General features: G+C 37.6%; 1 pseudogene; it reads left to right on the forward strand.

The window, feature by feature from the left end:
- Nucleotides 1-600: 600 nt before the first annotated feature.
- LOC115302316 lies at nt 601-24,934 on the forward strand (annotated as a pseudogene).
- The last annotated feature ends 164 nt before the right edge of the window (nt 24,935-25,098 follow it).

Consider the following 25,098-nt stretch of genomic DNA (forward strand, 5'->3'; position numbering starts at 1 on the left):
GAATGGAAAGATACCAGGAAGGAGCAGGCAATTTTAAAGGACAAAGAACAGAATGTAGGCAAACAATCTATGGAGCACAGTGCCAACAGCTTTATAGCCATTGTATCATTTAACATTTGCAGTGGTTTTTACTTTGTAATTCTCAGCACATCAGTATTATAACCAGTGAAACATCATTAAGATCAAATAAAATTCTAATCCTCTTCTCCCCTGATCTAATCCACATTTTGAAGTACCCAACAGTAACAATCTAATGTGTCCTTCCACACTTTCTCCTTGCTCAAGTATTTACCTATTATTAACATTTATTAGATGTTCTTTAAAAAAAAAAAAAAACCCTGAAACAATCACATTCTCCATATTATTCAGTACTTTGTCTTTTTCTCTTACTTTTTCCTGAGTATTTCTAGCACACTAGAGTCCTTTATCTGATTTATTTATGTTTATACCCATACAGTAAAAATAGTTTTCAGGAATTTAGCATAATGTACTTTAGAACTTTAAGTGCTACGGAAGATAAGCCAGTTACAGAAGAACAAATATTCTATCATTCCACTGATGTACATTATCTATACTAGTCAGACCCACCGTGAGTGTAGAATGGCGGTTACCAGGGGTGGGAAGGAGGAAAAAGGGGCACTGCTGAACAACAGGTATAAGGTTTCAGTTATGCAAGATAAACAAGTTCTATAGGCTTCACAGTGGAGGATTCCCTGACCCCTTCCTTGTAATATAGGCACCAGCCACAGGTCCAGGTTATTATCCGTCCTTCTGACGGACTAATTCAGAGATTACCACCACCCCCTCTTTACGTTCATTTTCCAGAGTGGCTCACAGAACTCAAAGTTTTACCTACTAGATCACTACTTTATCATAAAAAGGATTTAAACTCGGACAGTCAGATAGAAGAGATACATAGGGCAAGGTATGTGGAGAAAGGTGTTGAGCTTCCATGCCCTCTGGAAGCACCCTACTCTTAAATATCCATGTTTTCATCAACAAGGTCGCTTTCTAAACTGTGTCCTTTGGGCATTTTATGGACGCTTCATTACACTGCTATGACTCACTAAATCATTGGCCATTGATGATTAATGCAACCTCTAGCCCTCTCTCCTTCCTGGAGGTCAGGGGAGGAGACTGATACTTCCAACCACCTAATCACATGATTTTAATTTTAGTTCCTCTATCAGTGAGGCAGAGCTGGCTCAGATGATCTTTGAAAAGAAACCTATTTCTATAACTTCTCCTGTGACAATCCACAGGTACAGTGCAACAGGAACCATTACCATCCACTTATCACTCTTCTACCATAAGACCACCTCTCCAATTATCAGCACCACTTCATCATTTGCCTACTATATCCACAAAACTCCATACTAACTTGCTTATCTCATTTCGATGTATTATTTGCTGTTTTGCTCAAGTCAATTGAATATTGAATAGATGAAGAAGGACTTAGAAAAACCATTCTTTAATTTTTCTGAATAATTCAAAGCCACTTTCTAAGACAATTTTAAAAGAAAAGACAAGTAACACCAACTACAGAGCACTCAGAAGACTGAGCATTTTTTTCCTTTTAACTTAAATGGCTGTACTGAAGTGAGGATCCTTATTTTAGGATCTTCTTACATATCTGAAAGCATTTACTGATAGGTTTACCAACTCGATAATGGTGCCATACCTCACTTGCCAACCTCAATTCCTCTCCATGGTTTGAATAGAAAAGAGCAGTGACATTTCCTGATACCACCAACTCCAGTGTCCAATCGGGGGCTTTTCCTCAAGTGGTCCTTGTGGCCTGAGACTTCATTAGAAGTTCTGTCAAAGTCCATCTGTGTTGCAAAAACTTCCTGATTGGTAAGAAAAGTAGTTCCTCGGACCAGGTGAAGAGGGATAAGGCAGCATAGAAATCATACAAGGACACTGTCTTCAATCTAAGACCCCTGTATCCCTTCTTATCACCATCAGAGTCCCTTGGGACCTTCACTGTGATGGTGTCTGACCATTCTGTCTTTGAGGTAAAAGAGGTCTAATAGGCTCACAGCACCAAATGTTTTCCCCAAGACTTGTGTACCAAATATTTGCATCTCCCCTTCTCCCTGAAGGGAGCTTGTATATCTGGAAAATACTTTCATGACTCAGACATCACACCATGACCATGTTCCAAAGGCAGGAATGGGATTAGAGTTATAGCCAATCACAGCTCAACCTTGGCTGCTGTTCTGTACCTCAAGGACACGGTACAAGTTCAAGTCGACACAACAAACAAGCACTAAACTCATTCCCAAAATTACTTTTTGCCTTTTATTATGAAAGTTTAGACATTAAATGTATAAAGAATATTTTATGCTCTGTGCTTCTATTGTACAGCTCAAAAAAAAACCAGTCATCTCGTATAGAATTGATTGTGTTCCTTATCACTCTCTCCTCTCCCTTATCTAAAAATATCACTTAAAGAAATTCAATTTTACCATGTAGCAAAAAAATAGACATGCATGGTACTATGTCTACATCTCTAGGCAACATAAGATGTTTGTTATGTTCTTAACTTTTAAATTCATGTGATGTTGTATATATTCTTCTCCAATTTCATTTCTTGGTTCAACTATGTACTTGTGACCTTTATGCACTATTCTGTAATATTCTATTTTACAGTTATATGTAACTTTGTATTCATTCTTCCACTTGAAAATTAGGCTTATCCCCAGATATTTTTTTATGCCAAACATAGCTGCTTTAAGTATTATTATTCTACATATCTCCATGTCACCTAAAGTAGAATTTTTCTTCAGGTATACATGTAGAAATGGAGCTGCCAGATCAGAGGAGAGACACAGTATTACTTTTATTAAGACTGCCAAATTGTACCCGAAGAGGATTGTGCTAATTTATATTTACACCAGGATTGCACAAGAGGTCCTATTGCTTGTGTATGTGTCCTTTTAAGTTTTTATTTTGCTAATTAGAGGTATCAAAGCAAAAGTTGCACAAACTTAGCTGAGACTTCATTCAAGGCTGTTGCAATGATAGAGACCAAAGTGCAGTCTGAACTCCAGTCTACTGAAATAAAACACAGGGTTTTTCAGTGCTGACATGAGCTAGTGGAAGAGCGCTGGAGGACCTTAGGAGGTCTATGGGATGTATCTAGCACATTCTGTTATTCTTCAGTTTGCAACTGTTTCTCGGACTAGGCCACCTGTGCTTCCTCTCCTGTAGAGAGGGGGGAGGGAGGCAGGTGCTATCTGGCTTGATTAGATTTCAAAGTGATAGCTCCCAGGTCCTTGAGAAAGACATCTTCAGTTCATAAAACTGACACAAAATGTTTTTAAAAACATTTGTATTTTAAAGGCACAGAGGAAGAGTTGCCATTAGTAGTTTTCTTAGTTAACTGATCTAAGAAAAAGGACTTCAGGGGCCTACGGTCAGATCTAAGAGATCTTTATATACTCTGAATACTAATCTCTTATAAATTATATGCATCACCTATCTCTCAGTTTGTGGCTTGTCTTTGATTTTCTTTAAATCTTTCAGTAAAAAGCAACTTTTACTTTTAATGTAAAGTTATCCAACATTTTCCCCTCTGAATTACTTTTTTTTTTTTTTAATGTTAAGAAACTCTTCCCTAAAGTCATCAAGTGGTTTGTTTTAGTCTAAATTCCATTTTCCAGATTAGATTGTGAAAGGTGAAATAAAATGAAGTCACATATGTCAAGAGGTTTTAAAACAGTCAGGGGGCCATCAAGGAGGAAGGCCTTCTGCATATCCTCACTGGAGGGAGTCATGAGCTTTTTTAAGTGAGCCAAACCACAAAATACTCCAAGGATTCTGCACAAATCCCTGCAACTTCCTACATTAACCAACTTTAACTTAGTTGTAGCTTTACCAACCAATTAAGTTTAGCCATAATTAGTTTCTTCCACCAATACCACTCAAAATTCTTTATCAACAACTTTTGTCAACAAGTATCTACTTTGGCCTTTGAAAAGCTCTGACTTTTGCTCCCTAGTGGAACACCATTTGGATGCCACCCAAATCAGTGTACTCCAAATTGCAATACTTTGATCCCAAATAAACTCTTTCACTTACTAATTGCCTCTTGACAATTTTACACTCATACGGTTATGTGTTGATTTCTGTGTGGGATATATATATATGCCTTTGGAATATCATTTGTTATTTTTCAAATTTCCATATGCACCAGTCAATTCACTGATTTACTCAATCCCAGTGGTTATCTTACATCAAAAGATAATATAAAGAAAATCTTAAGACCAATACCACATGGTCTTCTCAAGTTGCAGTAGACAAGTCTTGCTATCTTGTAGGCCAGGTCTCCCAACATTTTCCCGCAAACTGTTTCTCCCAAGCAAAGAACACATTGAAGTTTATTTCACCAACCAGGGGAATATGATTCTATTAGCAATTACTTTAGTTGACATTAGTATACTACATGTACTAGTGGAAATGGAAGCGGAGGAGTTTACCAAAAAGAAATATATACTCAGGATGCCCATAGCTCATTTCCCCTGCATCATTACTTTGCTAAGTCTGGTACTGCAGAATACGGTTTATCCCCATCTTTCTATTTCCAGGAACACCTAATTCTTTCTCGTCTATATTCTTGTGCACACATCTGAAAAGAGTATCTCAGCCAACAAAAACTTTGTCCAATACATTAAATGCATCTCAACAACTAAGAAAAACATTAGGACTGGTAATGGTATTTTAAGTCATGACTACTTCCTTGGAAACACCTTCCTGGACATCTTAATTCCTTCAGCTTTTGAACACCAACCCTTCCAAATGGCTATTTCATTGCCCAATATATAATGACTACGCCTGTATCTTTCAGCCTTACTAATTTTCTATTGCTACCAGTTGGCTGCTATCAAAGAAATGGAGAAATTTTAAAAAATTGCCACAGTCTTTGTACCATCAGCTTCTTAAAGTTTATTCTTTTGGCAGGCAGAAGTCTGGCAGCAGAAACTAATGAATAAGTAATAGCTATTTTAAAACTTTCTTCTTTCCTTTCTTTAAGGAAAAAAAAAGGCAAATCCAGCTGCTGTTCAGCTATAAATTTTCTTTGAATGACCATAGAATTTCAGTATTAATATCACATCACTGTGAGATTGTTTTGAGAGCCCTTTAGCTTTTATACATTAACATCCCTTCACCTGCCTTTGGTCCTACTTCCCTAAACACATGAGCTTTTTTTAAATAAAACTTTATCAACTATGAATTACACTTTTAAAGCAGCACATTCAAGTATGAGCTCTGAAGAGGCAGTCCGAATGCCATTTTCAATATGGTGCAATTTCAAGGCGATAACTAACCTCATGTTCTGTTATTTTTTAATTTTCCCCCTCCTTCTCTAGTGAATAGGACAACATAAAAGCTCCCTACAAAGAAGAGATAACAAAATCAAGTTTCACTAGCCCAGCATGTAATTTTCCATTGAAAATGGACAGGATTCCTTCAATTCCCAGAGCTGGGACCTTTAGCACTGAGAATACCTTCGAGCCACTCTCGGGTCAGTCTTTAGGGTTTCATTATAAAACTCAAAACCTCAGATTATTTCACTTCTAATATTCTACTGCTTATTTGCCTCCTACGTAATTGCCAGGAGTGGTTACCTCTGTAACAAAAACAAGACGTCCTCTTTATGACCCCTCAATTCCAATTCCAGAGATTTATGGTGAAGAAGGAATAGCAGTGGGATTAAAAACAAGGATTTAAACCAAGCTAATGAGGAAGCATAAGGCAAGCTGCCAGGCTGCAAACCCCGCCCCCACCACGGGATATGAGTGACATTCCTCATGCTTTCCTGGCTGCCCAGAAACAAAAGAAAGGGACAAAACAAATGATTAACTGATAGATATCATAGTCCTGCAGGGAGTCTCCAGCTCCCCTCCATAGTGAGGTGGGAAACAGAGACAGAGGGAAATGGCAGATAGAATTCAATTTCCTTATAACCACCTTCAGCCAATTGACACATACTTGAGGCTGGCCGAGGAAAACATGTCTCCTGAAACTCCCTACTGTCTTAATGCTAATGCTTTGCTAGAGGGAAAACAACCCTGCTGAATAGCCAGGCCTGCAGGCAGTACCCTATGAGCCTTCTTTATCATATGAAAATCTCTCTCCATAGTATAAAACCAGTCTCTCTTCATGGTTCCAGGGCAACTCTTCCTGCCCATAGGTCCTGTCAACATGCTTCAATAAAATCACCTTTTTACACCAAAGACATCTTCAATAATTCTTTCCTGGTTGTAGGCTCTGGATCTCACACACACACCCCAAAAAACCTCATCACATACTAATTGAGTTCAAATCCTGATTCTGCCATTTACAAGCTGTTTGATTTTAGGTCCTTTTATCTCTGTATCAGTTTCTTCATCTGTAAGTGGGGATAAGTACAGTAACAAACCCCTTGGATTATTGTATGAATTAATAAATTAGTATATGTAAAGTACTTAAGTGACCTTTATGTAACAATTTACTATTGTTGAATAAATAATAAACATGTCTTTATAGCATTGTTTCTTATAGAAAAAGTTTTCTTTTTAATAATGTAAAATAACTATTGCTCATCAGTTCAATAGTGTATTACTAAGAAGCTATTAAAAATGATGGTGCAGAGCTTTAAGGAAACTTTAAGCAGCATGGTGTTCATAAGTAGGCTAAAAAGGAAGACAGGCTTGGGGTGCCTGGGTGGCTCAGTCGGTTAAGTGTCTGACTTCAGCTCAAGTCATGATCTCATGGTTTGTGGGTTTGAGCCCCACGTTGGGCTCTGTGCTGACAGCTCAGAGCCTGGAGCCTGCTTCACATTCTGTGTCTCCCCCTCACTCTCTCCCCCTCCCCTGCTCATGCTCTGTCTCTTTCTCTCAAAATAAACAAACATTTAAAAAAAAAAAAAAAAGGAAGACAGGCTCTTGGAAAGAAAGCATACTGACCAATGGGGCAAAATTAGACTTTCAGCATGGGTGGTCACACTCCAGAGTGTAATTTTCCTTGTTTTGGCATTAGAGTATGAGTGGAAGAAATTCAGACATTTAGATACTCAAAGTTCTCTTCCACACACACTCCCTAACAAAATTACTTGAGGTTGTATTCCAGCAAACAAAGTAAAAATTTAAATTAAAAATAAAATGTGATCCATAAAGCTGTGGACATAACCAAAAGGAGGAAAAGTTAGGAAACACCACAAATCCCAGTAAAAACTCAATTGCCAACCTAAGAATTTGGACCCAGATCGAAACTAGATTAAGAAATCAATACATCCCTCGAAGGAAGTCTTTAGAAAAGTAGCTCTTAATAGCTCCCTCAAAATTTAGTGATGAGCTTTCAACAACCACAAAAATTAAAAAATCCAGGGGAAGAAAGTAGAATAAAAAGATCATGGTCCAAATATGCAACATAACTTGGAACCAAATAAAGGCATGTCAAACAAGACAATTTTTCAACCTTCATGCTTTGGACATTCTTCTACAAGTAGCCGAGCTAGGCTACATAGGTGTCTACATTTCCAGAAGGATCACATTACACTTCTGTTCTACAGTGAATATACAAATTTTTTTACATTTATTGGTTTTCAGGTTTTAGAATAGACATGAATAAAAACTTCAGTATAGTTTTATAGAATATACTCCACAAAATTTATCAGTTTTGCTCACTTTTAGTCAACAGTGTATTTGCATCAATTACAGAATAGTACTCCCTCAGCAAGGCATTTTACTGCAGTAACTATACAAATGTATGATAACTATGGGTGATTGGCAGCCCCTCAAGTTGTCTGCAACACCATCAACTGTGACCTTGGATAAATTAATGCAACTTGTAGAGAAGAGTAAAAAAGGAAGATTGCTAGAGATGCATGTCCTTCCTAATAAGGGTCAAAATCTCTATTTAAAGTTACTGGAATCCTAAGACATATTTAAGTACATTGTTTATCAGATAGGACTATGTACATTTTTTAAGTAAATATACTTTAGTACTCTGAAGAAACAGTTGTTTTTGAAACAAAAAAGCAGCAATTATCCAACTCTTAACATCACATGTGTACACTAGACATCTCTAAGGTTCCCTCAAGGGTCCACAATGGTTTTCACATTGAAAGCACTAGATTTAACTAGAGTAACAAATCAATCCATGAAAAATAAAAAACCAGGTAAATGTTTCTCGTGTCTGTGCTACATGGTTTCATACTCTGGCCATGGAAACCATATTCAGCACCAACCATCTTTTTATTTTCTGCGAAGAAAAATTCTACTACATGTGTGCTCTGGGAAGCTTAACTGAGCCCAGAGTTCAAATGTGACTAACTCATCTGCTTAGAATGGTCTTGGTATTTCTTAGCACTAGATGACATATAGGGAGTATTTCTAGTTGAAATAGACACTATGTCTCTACCTCAAGAGCATTACAATTCTGTTTCTGAGAACGTGAAAACACACAAAGCTTGAGAAAATTAAGCCCCAACAAACTAATACATTAAAGTGAAGAAATTATATCAATTTAAGTGACAAGGGTAACACTGATGGACAGAGAAATTAGCCATAGGTAGGGCTAACTCCTCCATCGGAGAGGAAGCTAGAGCAAAGGAAAATAGATCAAGGGTATTTTGTTATAGCTTCTTCAGGTTAAATGAAAGACGTTATAAAGAATAATCCAGTGAGACCATTATATTTAGGTCCAAGGTCCTTTTTCAGAAACTATATTAGCTGTGAAGGTAACTAGGCCACTGAGGAAAAAATTTTGATGCCAAAATACTCCCAAGTTCTCTCTGGAGAACAAGACCCCTGCCTGCCATCAACTTTGTTCCCAAGGAGACTCTGGGTTCAGCAGAACTCCAAATTCATCCAATGGATAATGACTAAGTGGAGGTAGACCAGGGAAAATTTTGTTTAATGTAAGTAAAAATGCCTGTTATAATCTTCAACATAACCTGTAAAAGCTAGTGCTACCTCTTTTTAGAGAACTAGAGTTTCCTGTGAAGAAGCTTTGTGCAATGACCTACATCTGTGAGGTGGTAGAACTAGCAACCTGGCTCCCAAACCTAGGCTCTTCTCACCACGCTACACTCCTGAGAAAATAATAAAGATTCTTTATCCTTAGTGGACTCCACCTTTATCATAACAGACAATGGTTCTTGGAGCTAAAGAACTTCACCCTCAATTTGCAAATAAATGGGGAGCTAGAGTGCATAGAACAGCAGGAGAACATAGGGGCTGAGGGCAGGCTGCCCCAAGATGAGCTATTCTGGTATGAAAATTATTTTTAGCTCAAGGAAATCAAGACCCTATAGGCTCAAGAGAAATTTTTGACCCCTGCTTAACTACAGAGAAAAATCTAAATTGGGTTAAGAATAAGGGTTATTATCTGAGATAATTTTACCTAAGTAACTGATCTTTATGACAGAGAAAACATCTCTTCTTATTGCCTTGTAAAGTATATTCCTCTTCTCTGAAATCTCAGATTCCTACCACATGCTCCTTAGTTCAGAACAACATATATACCTCATTTTCATTGACTATCTTTGGAACTTCCATATCTTTGTGGATTCGTCACAGATAAGCTATTCAGTCTTATTTTCTCCTGTCAATCTGTCTCATGTCAATGAGATTCTTAGTCCAGCCAGAAGGACCCTTTAAGGGGAAGGGAATTCTTACTCCCCAACAGTGTCCTTGACCTAATTATTTAGTCCCTACGTTTTAATTTGCTCATATAGAACGTCAGTGATTGAGCTTCATGCTCTCAAAAATCTCAGATTATTTAAACTGTAAAGGATAAAAGGAAATGATCAGCACCTCACTTTTAAGTACCCCTAAATCCCCAGTCTTCATTTACTGTCCCCCAAATGTCCCAGATGGTCAGCCAGCTTTCTTATTTTTTCTAGCACTATCATTTTCAAAAGCTATTTAATATACTGAGAGTAATGTCCTCAGTCTTCCCACTGAACTTCCTGTTAGCTAAAAACCACTCACGTTTTTCATTTATTTTTGCTGTTAAGATTTGGGGAAGTAAATATTCACTCACAAATTCCCAGTGTGAATATTCCATCAGCTACTGCAAGAATCCCTAATTTTAACAATCCCCACCTTTGCTCAACTTTCCAACTACTTCCAATAGCACAATGCATCCTGAAAATCCTCTTACGGTGGTATCTTCCCAACTGATGGGTAGTTCTGTCATGACCACTGCTTTTAACCTTAGATTAAGGTTCAGAAGGCATTATGTTTGACTTATAGGTAACACGGCTGGAAGCAGAATCCACATTCTAAAATATCTCCCTGGTTATGCAGGAAACATGGACCAAAACCAGCAGTAAGAAACTTAGTAGTAGTGTATGTAGCTTTGTTTATTCAGGGGCTAAAAAAAACTACATGTGTACAGTAGCTATCATCATCAGATAAGACTGGAGAAAGTTTTGATTTGGAGTTTCAAATAATCCAACAAACAGTATAATCTAGCTGCTGAATGTACTCTGTGCTCCATTAATAAAACTGATGTCAAGATGAAGAAAGCAACAAAATGATTTCCATCTACTTTGCTGGTCAGACCACATATTCTATTCTCTCCTGGGTACCACAGCTTTAAGAGGAACATCAAAAAAGCTGGAGAGCACACATAGCATATATCCAGTTTTCTCAAAAAGTCTAGAATATACATTATTTATAATCATTTCAGGGAAATGAAGGTATTTCTCTGTAGAAAAGAAAACCTATCTAACGTGATGTCAGGTGGAAGATGAATTGGACTAACTGTGCTGTTTCAAAGGGCAGAATCAAAGCCAGTTTAAAGAAGTTCTATGGAAGCTGACTTCAATTCAAAGAAAGGAAGCAGAAACTTTCAATTTGGGCTCCTCATATGAAGCAATGGGCTGTGTTATAAAGCCCAACATTCTCTGGTGAAATATGTGAGTGGAATCTGGAACGATCACTTTTGAGAATCCTGTAAAGGAATTCCTGAATGACAAGGAAGTTTGAATTGTATTTTCAAAATCCCTTCCCATGCTACAGCAGTGCAATACAATGAAAGAGAAAGAAACTCTGGGGTTTAGCTCTATCACTGTTATGACAGAATGTAGGTTAGGAGGGAGCTTTTCATTTAGTCCCATCCTCTCATTTTGCAAACACGGAAAACTAAGTCTTAGGAACACAAGTGACTTACCCAACATTACACCATTTTAAAGCAGTAGCCCTAGGTCAAATGAAATCTCTGAAATTTGTGCAGCCTTATATTGATCCCTAAAAACTAGAATCAAGAATCAGATGGTTTAATATTAAATAGGAGAAATAAAAATTTTTGTTAAAAATATGCCTACACTAATTATTAGAATCTATTTTTCCTCATCAGCCAAATGTATATGAATTCTTTTTTCTGTATTTCGTATTTTATTTTGAGAGACAGAGACTGAGAGCGAGCGGGGGAGGGGCAGAGAGAGAGGAGACACAGAACCTGAGGCAGGCTCCAGGCTCTGAGCTGTCAGCCCAGAGCCCGATGCCAGACTCGAACCCAGACTATGAGGTCATCATCTGAGCCAAGTCGGATGCTTAATCAACTGAGCCCCCAGATGCCCCAAATTGGATCTGAATTCTAATTTTTTCAGAAAGGACACTGGGGCACCCAGATGGCTCAGTCAGTTAAGTGTCTGACTCTTGATTTTGGCTCAGGTCATGGTCTAACAGGTTTGGGGGTTCGAGTCCTGCTTCAGGCTCTGCACTAACAGCATGGAGCATGCTTCAGATTCTCTCTCCTCCTCTCTGCCCTACCCTACTCACTCAAGCATGCACATTCATTCTTTCAAATTAAATAAACTTAAAAAAAGAGAAAGAAATGACAATTAGGAGAGTCAGATCATTTTTAGTTTAAAGTATTTAATATTTATCTGAAGGTAAGGGATACAGCCTCCTTGCACATTTTTTCAGAATCACAACATTTATGGTGTTCCCATGTTTTTCATGTATAGATATGATAGCAAAAATCTTAGCAGTTATTCTATGCTAAGTTATGAGACACTTCTCCTGCGGAGCTTACAGTGGAGAGAAAAATAGTGAAATAAACCAGCCAAAATAATACAATCCAGTTCTGAAATCTTTCTAATCATGTGGCTATTTATCATATGTATTAGCTATAGTTACGTAGTTATAGGTGATTATGTGAACAAATTTTCCCCCTCCAAAATTGCTCTTGATCCCAATTTCCTTAACGTAATAAACATGCTTAAGGCTAAGAACCTGGGCTTGATTCTCTATTCCTGCTTTGTTAACTGCCTTAGTTCTTCCATCATGTTTACCTAGGAAGTCATGGTTTGTTAATGCCTTATGCATTCTGAAATAATTTCCATCTTGCTAGATTACTAATGCCTTTATAAAACTTCTATCAGTTTAAAATATTCAGATGCAAACAAGGCAGACCACAAAAACAATGTACTGTGACATTTTGTGTTTTAATGATGCTCTTCTGCAGAAGCCCACTTCTATTCATTCCCTGCTCCTATCACCTCTGTGAGAGTAGGGATGGGAGATGGGAAGGGTTGTGTTTGTTCCTCATTTCTCAATGTCTCATACATTCCTTGACACATATTGGGTACTAACATAACATACTTCTTGTATATACAATTAAACTCTTCACACCACCAAAAAAAAATATATCTACACAAGATTCTTTGACTCTGGAGTTTTCTCACAGTTCCATGCATTGAACCTTCAATTTCTCCAGCCATTATTAGGCACTACAATTTAATTCTTAAGATCCATGTTCATACAAAAATAAATTATCAGCTTCCAATTTACCAAGGCACATCTACCAATCAGTTATTACAATCCTTACTGACACCAGCTATATTCAAACTTTGTGTGGCTAACACCAGGTTTAAGAAAAGATGGTCAACATCATCAAGTAAGTGCAAATCAAAAACAGAATGAGACCTCACGTTACACCTACTAGGAGAGTAGCAAAAAACACAATGGAAGTTTGGGCAAGGTGTGAAGAAATTGGAATCTTTATACACTGTTGGTATTAATATGAAAAAAAAATGGTGTGACCACTATAAAAAGCAAAGTGATATATCCTCAAAAAGTTAAAAATACAATTATGATATGATCAGGCAATCTACCTTTTGGATATTTATCCAAAAGAATTGAACTTCGGTTCTCAAAGAGATGTTAGCTTTGTCATGTTCATTGCAGCACTATTCACAATAGTCAAGATGTGGACACAACCTACATGTCCGCTAAGGAACGAACTGATAAAGAAAAAGGTGACATAGGCTTAGAATGGGATGTAATTCAGCCTTTCAGAGAGGGAAATCAGGACATCTATGACCACAAGGATGAACTTAATGACATTATGCCAAGTCAATATAGTCACAGAAAGTGCACGACTTCACGGATATAATCTAGCTAGAACAAACTTCAGTAACAGTATGTTGGTGGTTGTCAGGAGTTGGGGGCTTGGAGAAATGGTTCTTTGCTGCTTAATGGGTATTAAGTTTGTTCTCAAGATGAGTAAGTTCTAAAAATCTGATGTGCAACATTGTGCCTATAGTTAATACTGTATTAACTGTACTGTATTAACTGTAGAGTATTGTGCATTTTTAAAATGTTGCCAACAGGCTGGATCTCATGGTAACCCTTCCTATAATTTTTAAGGGCTTTGGGTGGCCTATAACTTTAATTGGCAAGCTTCATTCACTGGGCAAGACATACTCTTCCTGGGTTTGAAATATATTAACAAACTAACAGGTAATTTAGTACACCAAGAGAGAAAAATTCGTTAGATACGATTAAAACGTGCTTCCTTCCATCCAGCAGGGGTAGTCTGGCCCAGAACTCTTCCTCTCGGTAGAGCAAGTGGCAGGATATTTACGTACTGTAGTGAAGGACTTTCTCTTTTAGACACTGGGAAGGAGACACTGACAAGTCCTTACTTAACAACTCCACTTTCCCTGCTGTTATGAGTTGGAATGTGTTCTCTAAAAGGTATGACAAAGTTATAGTTTCCAGTATCTCAGAATGGGGTCTTTCTATAGAAACATTGAGTTAAAATGAGTGTTTAGGTTGAAACCTCATCTAATGTAACTGGTGTTCTTTTATAAGAAGTAGAAATTTACACACAGACCAGATACACAGAGGAAAGGAGTTACAAAAGCACAGGATAAGACCAACTCAGGACACCAGTGATGCATCTATAATCCAAGGGACAATAAGGATTACTGACCAACACTGGAAGCTGGACAAAACAATGAACTATTCACCAGTAGAGGCTTCAGGGAAAACACAACCCTACTGACAACTTGATTTCAAACTTCTAGCTTTCAGATTCATAGAAGAGTAAACTTCTGTGGTTTAAAGCCACCCAGTATTTAGTACTTTGTTAAGGTAGCCCAAGGAATCAGATCCATCTGCAATTAACACTTCACAGTCTTTTTGTTTTGTTTTGTTCTTACCATACTTTCACGATGGGACATGATAGTATATTTTATGGCTTATTCTACCAATATCTGTAATCTATATATCAATCAATCTACCCTCCCACCTACACCCCACCTACCACCTACTCACTTACCTACATACTATCTATCAATATCTATCTATCTATCTAATATATATAAACTTATTCCTTTCTAAGCACAGGTAGGAGGTCATGGTCATCTTACCTTTAATATACCTCCCAACAGATCCTCTTGCAGTCATAACCATCATTTTCATCCTTTCAATTTTTCCTTCCCATGTTTGGGGGGGGGATCTTTGTAGAAGCAAAGATGGCTCTTTTTTTTCTTAAGTCTATTTATTATGTTTGTTACAAAAGTGAAATCAGGTATTTATTAAACCACATGAGATTGATCACTCAAAAGGATTTTTCTACAGCCTCTTTAGTCTCTTTCTAAAGGAATGTTGAATAACAAGGTAACAACTATTACCAAAACATTTCCACAGCCCTCTAATGAAGCCCAGAACCAAGAAGGATTTTCCCAACGCCATCATTAGAGGATTCAACTTAGAAACTACAAAGGAGATGTGTATTCTGCTCTTGATTACTTATCCCAGAGTACAAAGTATCTATGGAGAAGACATCAAATTTTAAGATTTGTTCTCATGTGGGGCACCAAGAAGCATCACCCCCATTTTCAACTCGGAAATGTGGCTATATCAAATATGCATCACTTCCCAACAGAGAAAATATCATCTTAACAGATGGCACATCATCTTTAAGTTCCTCTCATTTATAGCAACAAGTAAACATTTTCTTTTGGTCTCAAGTGTTTAAAGTATTGTCACCCCAACTTCAGTCACAGGAGTTCCAATTTTTCAAAGTGAAGGAAGAATTATGAATGGCTAATTCTCAAGCACACTCAGCCCAAAACTAAGACTGTGTAAGGGTCTTCTGGAACATCTGAACCAATTTCATGTCCTATATACTTCCAGTATTGCACTCAGCTCATGGCTCATGGAAGGTATTTTGTTTAGCATCAGAGGGATGCTCAAAGTCTTATTCTTTTTTCCACTTCATTTATTATTATTTTCAGGTATATAATTTAGTGATTCACCACCTCCATACAACATCTGCTGCTCATCACAACAAGTGCACTCCCTTTAGACCCAATCACCTATTTAATAACCCCCCCCCCACTTGCCTCCCCTCTGGCAACCATCAATTTGTTTTTTATTGTTAAGAGTCTGTTTCTTGGAGTGAGTGTGGTTTTTTTTTTTATGTTTTGTTTTTTCTTGGACTTTTTTTCTCACTTTTGGCCTATGCCTTTTTACTACTGACACATGAAATTAAACTGCATCCTAGAAGGCCATTCTTGAAACTTTTCTTCTAGCCAAATGTTTCCTTAGTATAAGATTGGTCACTGAAAACTTATATTCAACCTTTTCCTAAAATTTTGCATGGCAGCTCAAGTTACACTAGCAAATACATATCACATATCTGGTAGGAAGATACTTCTTAAACATCATCAAACTTGTGAGACTATTGCATTCAAGGTGATTGCAATCCAGTTAATTTTTGAAAACCTAAGGGACAAAGATTTCTGTTGAACACAAAGACCATCTTTCTTTAGAACACAATTTTTGTCTAACAAAACCTGTCTCTTCCCTTCTTCCCTAAAGTCCTTTAAACCAATTAAGAACTGTCAATAGGAAAGTTCTGTGCACTTTTCCAGTGTACAGACTCCCCTGTCATACATATCCCGGACTATAACACCCAGGGGACTTCTCCTGAGGTAATGTGAGTGCACAAAGCCAAGGCTTTGTACAAATGAATCTGAATTAGAATCCCGGTTCTGTCCTCATTAAGTGTGTCACTTCAACAAGTCATTTCACAGCCTCAGTTTTTTAATCTGTGAAATTGGGAAGATAATGTTTACCTTATGAAGTTATGACGAGACAAGTAAACATTTTCATGGAACCAGCACAAAAGTTGTATAACTATTCAATTTCCTTTACTTTGTGATGTGTTATTTACTCATGTCACTAGAGACCCTACATTTTAGTAGTATGGGTGTTACATGTTTGGGTCCTGTTGTCCACTAGATACTGCATCCTTTAAGACAGGAAACAAAGTCTTCATCTCCCAAGTGCATATGGCCAGCTCCATGCACACACACACACACGCCCACTCACAGAGACACATACCTTTCTCATAAAAAATAAATAAATGAAGGATGAAAGATTTCTTCTGATGTAGCTAGTGCTTGTGATAAACCTGTAACTTCAGAGAACAAAGTTTATATGCATCACTGTAGATAAAGTTAAAAAAAAAAAAGAAAACAGCCCCCACTGGGTCTTTACTTCTAATAAACAACTTTTTCTCTGCTGAAGAACGCTATTTTCATCCCATTTTCATTTGTATTGCTAAGCAACACCCTGTACCCCCAGTTTTATTTCTGGTTCTGCATTTATTGTCACAGACACCTACAAAGTTACAGCCCACATGCTGGAGTATTTTTAGGTTTCATTAGTAAGCAGTCATATGTGCTATCAAGTACCTCAATTCACAATAATGATGTTTGTACTTGAACAGAAATTATATTAACTGGTGAGTGTATTATGAGCTTTCTCACCAATTTTATGATTCCTAAACTACTCTAGTCTTCCTCTGGTGATCTCACTATGAGAAGAATTGGTTCACCTAAGACCTGACTTGGCAGGAGACAAGACAACCAATTCCAGGTTTCCTAGATGTCATACAAGTTTGACTAATTTGACATGTGATGGGCCTCAGTTTACTTATCTTTAAAATACACAAGTTTGACTTGATCATCTATGTATCTGCAATTTATATGGTATCTAATATCTCATATCCCATGAGAAATTTTTGTGCTTCCCTGTGATTCATAGCTTTATTCTACCAACTAATTTTGAAAATGGAAACAAATACAATTTTGACTTAATGTTTTTATCAAAACTAATGAATATATAAAGGCAAAGAGTTGACAGTATACAGAAAAATCATTATAAAAGGAGTAGGGAAGTAAAAGATATTCTTGATTCCAGGTTTTAATTTTACCCTTCATTCGCATCTTCCTAGGTATCCTAGGATTCATAAATACCTAAGTATTTAGAAGATGCTGCCTACCAAGAATCAATTGTTACAGTACTGAAGGCTCATAATATGATTTTAAAGTCAAAGAAACTGTTGGTGGGAATGTAAACTGGTGCAGCCACTCTGGAAAACAGTGTGGAGGTTCCTCAAAAAACTATCCATAGAACTCCTGTATGACCCAGCAATAGCACTGCTAGGGATTTACCCAAGGGATACAGAAATGCTGATGCATAGGAGCACATGTACCCCAATGGTCATAGCAGCACTGTCAACAATAGCCAAAACATGGAAAGAGCCTAAATGTCCATCACTTGATGAGTGGATCAAGAAGATGTGGTGTGTATATATATATATACAATGGAGTACTACATGGCAATGAGAAAGAATGAAATCTGGCCATTTTTAGGAAAGTGAATGGACCTTGAGGGTGTCATGCTAAGCGAAATAAGTCAGGCAAGGTACCATATGTTTGCACTCATAGGTCTAACAGGAGAACAGGGGAAACCTAATGGAGGACTAGGGGGAGGAGAAGAGGGAAAGAGTTGGGGAGAGAGAGAGGGACGCAAAACCTGAGAGACTATTGAATACAAAAATGAACTGAGGGTTGAAGGGGAAGGGGAGGGGAGAAAAGAGGTGGTGGTGATGGAGGAGGGCACTTGTGGGAAAGGGCACTGGGTGTTGTATGGAAACCAATTTGACAATAAACTATTAAAAAAAACAAATGTAAAAACAAAACAAAACAAAAAAATTAAAATAAAGTCTTCTAGATAACAAAATAAAATAAAATAAAGTCAAAGAAACTATAGAGACCAACAAGTCACGAATAAAAACCAAAGCAATTTTTAACAGGTCAGCAGTTGGTGGGTCAGGATATGGCTGAGAGTGAGAAATATGGCCTAGATGCCACACCACAAGGTTACTTCTAACTTCACACCTAAAGCAACTATGAAAATAATAAAGCCCAAAGTTAGTAGAAATAATAACATCAGTGCAGAAGTCAATGCAATAGAGAACACAGAGACTATAGAAAAGATCAGCGAATCTCAGAACAGGTTTTTGAGAAGACAAAATTGACAAACTTTCACCTGGACTTTAAGAAAAATGAGGGCCAAATAAATAAAATCCAGTGAAAGAGGAGAAATCTTCCAAGGCTGAATCATGAAGAAATAGAAAATCTGGATAGACATTACTATTAAGGAGATTGAGTCAATAATCAAAACCTTCCAAAACCAAAGTCCAGGACCAGTCAGATCACTGGTCAATGTATCAAATATTCAAAGATTTAATTCCTATCCTTATCAAACTCTAAGTAACTCGAGAGGAGGTAATACTTCCAAACTCATTTTACAAGGCCAGCATTACCCCCGATACCAAAACCATTCGAAAACACCACTAAGAAAGAAAATCATAGCCCAGTATCTCTGATGAACATAGACGCAAAAGGTCTCAAAATACTGAAAAGAGTGGAAAAAAATTTTTATCTCAACAGATGCAAAAAAAAAAAAAAAAAAAAAAGCCTTTGACAAAATTCAACATCCATTTATGATAAAGCCTCCGAACCAAGTGAACATACCTCAACATGATAAAGGCTGTATTAGACCCACAGTGACTACCATACTCCATGGTAAAAAGCTGAAAGTTTTTCCCCTAATGTCAGCAACAAGACAAGGAAGCCCACTCTGACCAAGTTTCAATAGAGTATTGGAACTTAAAGCTACGGCAGTTAGGCAAGAAAAAAAAAGAATAAAATCTACCCAAATTGGCAAGGAAGAGGTAAAGTTCATTATTTGCAAACATGATACCATATATAAAATATTTATATTTGGTATTCATATATAAAATGGATACCGTTATATGATCCCTAAGACCCCACTCTACCAAAGGAACTGTTAATAAATGAATTTAGTTATATTACAGGATACAAAATAAAATTAAGCAGTCTTCTGCATTTCTATATACTAGTAACAAACTTAGAAATTTTTAAAACTCCCATCTACCATAGCAAAATTGTACAGAAATAAATTTAACCAAGGAAGTTAAACACCTGTGCACAGAAATCTGTAAGACATTGCTGAAAAAAACTGAATACAAATCAAAGTTATTTCAAAGTCATGGATTGAAAGAATATTGCTAAATATCCATTTTACCCAAAGTGGTTTATACACTCAATGCAATCTCAAAATTCCCAAGATATGCTTCACAAACCACACCAAGCAATTTAAAAATTTTCATGGGACCACGAAAGACCCTAAATAGCCAAAACAATATCAAGAATGAAGCCAAAGATATATCTGATTTCAAACTATGCTACAAAGCTATAGTTATCAAACACTATGGTATTGGCATAAAACCAGACACATAGATCAGTAGAACACCACAGAGTACCCAGAAATAAACCCACATTTATATGCTCAATTAATCTAAGACAGAGGCAAGAATATACAATTAGGAAGAGATAGTCTTTTCAGTAAATGGTATTGGGAAAACTGGACAGCTACATGCAACATAAATGAAACCTAACCCCTATCTCACACTATACACAAAAATCAACTCAAAATGAAGACTTCAGGGTAAGACCTGACCATATAAATACTACAGGAAAATATAGGCTATATGACCCTTAACATAAGTCTTAGTTATTTTTTTACATCTCACTACAAAGGCAAGGAAACCAAAAGCAACAATAAAAGATACTACATCAAAGTAAAAAGCTTCTGTACAGTGAAGAAAACCATTAACAAAACTAAGAGGCTAGTTACTGAATGGGGGAGGTATTTGGAGTACACACCTTTGACAAGGAGTTAATGCCCACCATCAGTGAAGAACTCCTACAACTTAATAGGGGGGAAAATCCAATTTAAAATGCACAGAAAAGCTGAATAGACATTTTCCCAAAGATGCATACAGATGGCCAACAGGAACATGAAAAAATGCTTATCACTAACCGTAAACTGGAAAATCAAAGTAAAAAATGCAATGAGATATCACACCACACTTGTTAAAATGGCTATTATCAAACAGAAGCAACAACGGAGATGTAGAGAAAAGAGAAACGTTTGGTGGGAATTTTAGTTAGTGTAGCCACTATGCACAATAATACAGGAGTCCCTGAGAAAATGAGAAAGAATATATGATCCAGAAATTCCAATACCGGGACATCAATCTGAAAAAAGCAAAAACACCAATTTGAATGCACCTCTCTATTCACTACAGCATTATTTAAAATTGACAAGATACGGAAACACTCTAAGTGTCTGTTGATGGATGAATGCATCAAGATGCGGTATATATACGAAGGAATACTAATTAGCCATAAAAAAAAAAAGGAAATGTTGCCATTGGGATAACATGGATGGACTTTGATAATATTGTGGTAAGTGAAGTAAGTCAAAGGCAAATACTGCATGATTTCACCTGTATATGGAATTTAAAAAAACTAAACAAAAACAAAACAAAATCTGGACTTACACAGAAAACAGATTGTAGGGACTTCTCAGTGTACACAAATATCACTATGTTGTACACTCGAATGTTGAATTTTAAATTGCAACTTTAAAAATTTAAATGGTAGCAAAAAAGAACACCTGTCACTGATTTAAAGTAAAATTAACATTGACACTGAAGAGAATGAAGAAGAGGAAAGGACATGGAACAGCAATTTTCAATATTAGAACTGTAGGAGATCCTCTACTCACTAGGACACAAAAGAAATAGGTCACTATGGCCTCAATTTCATGAGCAAATATAAAGTAGTGGCAACCAGTTGGAAGATATAAACAGGCATGCCCTTTTGAAAAGGGCACATAAAGCCATCCTTGAGCCCATTTTTCCAGGTAGTATAGAACCCAAACTCTCTACTTTTTGTCAATGTAAGTAAACGATGAGCTGTTTCACACCCTAAGAAGATTGTGTCTCCTTATTCTGGAAATATAGCCTGCAATAAATGTTTCCAAGACAATTTTGAGAGCAATGCTGTCAACCTACCACAGAATTTTTTTGTTCTGGAGTCTTCCTCTTCTAAATGCAGTCTATAGTTTTATATGTGCACTTTACTGCCACTGTCATGGAAAATAAGGAAACCCCTCACCTCAGTTCTTCTATCAGGTGTGGAAATAAAATCCTACCTGTACTGCTTAGACAAGATCATATTCCAAAGTTACTTCCCATTGTTAAGGTCAAGAACTTCAGTATTTGAGTATATTAGGGACCACTTTCATTATAATACACAGCTGTAGCTTCATTTGTTTAGATGTACACGCCTCAAAGTTTTACCCCCAAAATAGCATTTAGTTGTTATGCCATTTATCCATATCCATTTACTTTGTCTCTGTGTTTAATTTTCACATTGTGTTTTTGGTGACCAGAGACCCTATCAAGAATAACATTCATTGCAGCAAAAAAGATTAAAAAAAAAAAAAAAAACACCTCCTTGCTAACTTAAACCACAAATGGTACAGCTTAAGACTACACGAATTAAGAGAAATTCATTAATCACCAACACTGAAGCTAGAGAACCTCTTTGGTTCCGTAGCTATTTCTATTCAGTGTCAAAATCATCCAGGATATGGGGCGCCTGGGAGGCTCAGTTGGTTAAACGGCCAGCTTCGGCTCAGGTCATGATCTCACAGTTCGTGGGTTCAAGCCCCGCGTCGGGCTCTGTGCTGACAGCTCAGAGACTAGAGCCTGGAGCCTGTCTCCAGATTCTGTGTCTCCCTCTCTCTCTGACCCTCCCCAGCTCACGCTGTCTGTCTCTCTTTCAAAAATAAATTTAAAAGATTTAAAAAAGTCATCCAGGATTGGTTTTAATTTTCAGTTATGATAGAGAAAAGAACGAACCTCACTCCTGGGGTAACAAGATAAAGTCATATTAAATTATATTTGTTTTTCCTATAGGACTACAATAAACATTGGAATTAAGAAAAGGGAAGAAAAAGAACAAGACTGAACTAGATTCCACAGGCCGAGTATAGCTTTGTAAGTGAGCGAAGACCAATAGCAGCTTCCATGTCTAGGAGAAAGCGTTTGATCTGGGTAGCAACAATCAGAAACCAAGCTGCTACTTAGCCTGGTATAGTCTGTAGAGACCAATGTAACGTTGAATGACTGTATGGCTTTCAATCTTGAAGAGCCCAAAACACAAAAATAAATCACTTTCACCCTAAAGCAGCAGAAATTAAGGACTAGGAGGCAGAGAGAAACCCTAACCTTTCATCTTCTCATAGAGCTTTGATCATAGGATCCTGCCATATTTGACTATACGGTAGGCTAACAATAGCTAGTGGTAGAGCCCAACCCCTTCCCAGAGGAGCCACTGGCCAGATGAAAGAAGCAGTGGTGGGACAGGAGATGGTTGGTTTTGTTCTAGGGGAGATGGGTGCCTAGTCCCGGACACTGAAGCATCGAACTTGTGTGTGCGCTGTGTGCTAGTGTGCATGTGTGCTTGCTTATATTTGTGCTGAAAGGACACAGCCTAGTGGGAGCAGAATTTTCTCTTTCGCAGCGCTTACAGACAGAGGGAGATCTATTTATTAAATGAATTAAGACAGTGGTTGGCATTGTATAGAGGTTAGGATCCAAAGTATACAGATCCAAGAGCTCAGGTCAAGAAAAATCTGGTGGGCAGCAACAGATCTTCTCCTCCCCTACATGTCTGCCAAGATTGTTTCCAGACTTGTTATTGTTTCTGGCCCTTGGCATATTTATATCTTTGAGTTAATCACATACAGTATCTGCCAAGAGTGAAAATTTGACTTCTTCCTTGCCGATTAGTATGCCTTTTGTTATATTTTGTTTTTGTCCAACTGCTGACTTTCAGCACTATGTTGAACAACAGTGGTGAGAGTGGACATCCTCATGGTATTCATGACCTTAGGGGGAAAGCTCTAGGTTTTTCCCCCATTGAAAATAATTTTAGCTGTGGGCCTTTCATGTATTGTTTTTATGATATTGAGGTATGTTCTCCTTGTATTCCTACTTCTGCCAAGAATGAACACTGTTTTGTGAAATAGGTTTTCTGCATCTATTGAGAGAACCATGTGGTTCTTAAACTTTCATTAAATAATGTAATGTAGCATGTGTTGTCTGATACTGAACCACCCCAGCAATTTAGGAATAATTCCCACTTGATCATGGTGAGTAATTCCTTTTATATACTGTTGAATTCTATTTGCTAGTATCTTGTTGGGCATTTTCGCATTCATGTTCATCAGGGAAATTGGTCTATAATTCTTTTTAAATGGGATCTTTGGTTTTGGAATCAAGGTAATAGTGGCTTCGTAGTAAAAGTCTGGACGTTTTCCCTCCATCTCTATTTATATTCAAAGTGATTATTCAAAGATAGGAATTTAGTGCCATTGTGTTGCCTGTAGAGTTGGTGTTTCTGGTGATGTTCTCTGGTCCTTTCTAGTCTTTGTTGTTTTTGGTGTTATTTTTTCCTCCAAAGAGGTCTTAGAATTTCTTGCAAGGCTGATTTAGTGGCCACAAACTCCTTTCCCTATGGCTTATACCAAGGCTGTGGGAATACAATGCCTTTGGGCCAGCCAGGATTCTATGAACACAAATAGCCTGAGTGGAGGTCCCCCCACTTTCTTGGCCAGGCCTGTGTTGCTGGGGCCCACAAATGCCTCCGACTACTGTATGGGCCCTTCCAAGAGGGTGCAGCTTGATGAGCCCCAGCCTGTGCCTGCGGTTTCGCAAGGCCAACACCAAGGAGATGGACGTGCAGGTGAGCCCAGGGTAGACAAGTGCTCTCTGGGTTCTCACACCTTGCACAGCCATTCCCCTTAGGGCAGCAGGGGCCACAAGGTACCCCTGCTTGCATGAGCAATCTATTCCCTAGTGATGAATCGCAGGGCTCGATCCATCTACAGCAGGCAATTTTGGGTCCTGTGAAGGCCAACCAGCAGCAGCAGTCACCAACACCAAGGTCTAAGGAGGACAAACAAAAGAAGCTTTGCCAGCATGAGTTGGGGGATGAAGAGGCCTCATGTTCTCAGAAAAGGAAGAACAGACACAGGGAGTCAGTGGGACAGATCTGCTCAGAAAACTCAAATTCCAGTTTTTAGAACAAAAATATGACTATTTCCACTATAAAGATTATAAGACCACATGGGAGAGTGTTTACATGTGGCACATTTCCAGAACTAATAAGGTTTATTTCAAACAACTGTGTTGCAGATGGCAAAAGAGTTTTAACCCTTATCAAGTAGAAGCAATCCAATGTCAGACCTGTTCAAAGTCTCATTGTTCCTGTCCTCAAAAGATACATTCATCTAAGGAATGCCACATTGACAGGAACTGTGTGGTCACTGCCAAGATAAGAGAACTATTGCTTCGTTCATTCTTTGAATGTCTATTTCACTATGATCTGCCTGGCAATGGTTGATTTTTGTTAGAAAATGGGGGTTTTCTGTGTTTCTTGATTTTGATGTCTGTCTTTCTCCATATTAGGGATGTTTTCAACCTTCTGCCTCTTTCTCTCCATCTTCTGGGGCTCGTAGGATACAAGTGCTATTCCTCTTTAATAAGGTGCTGAGTTCCCAAAGTCCT

This window comes from Suricata suricatta, chromosome 9, assembly GCF_006229205.1.
Source record: "Suricata suricatta isolate VVHF042 chromosome 9, meerkat_22Aug2017_6uvM2_HiC, whole genome shotgun sequence".
Taxonomy (NCBI): Eukaryota; Metazoa; Chordata; class Mammalia; order Carnivora; family Herpestidae; genus Suricata; species Suricata suricatta.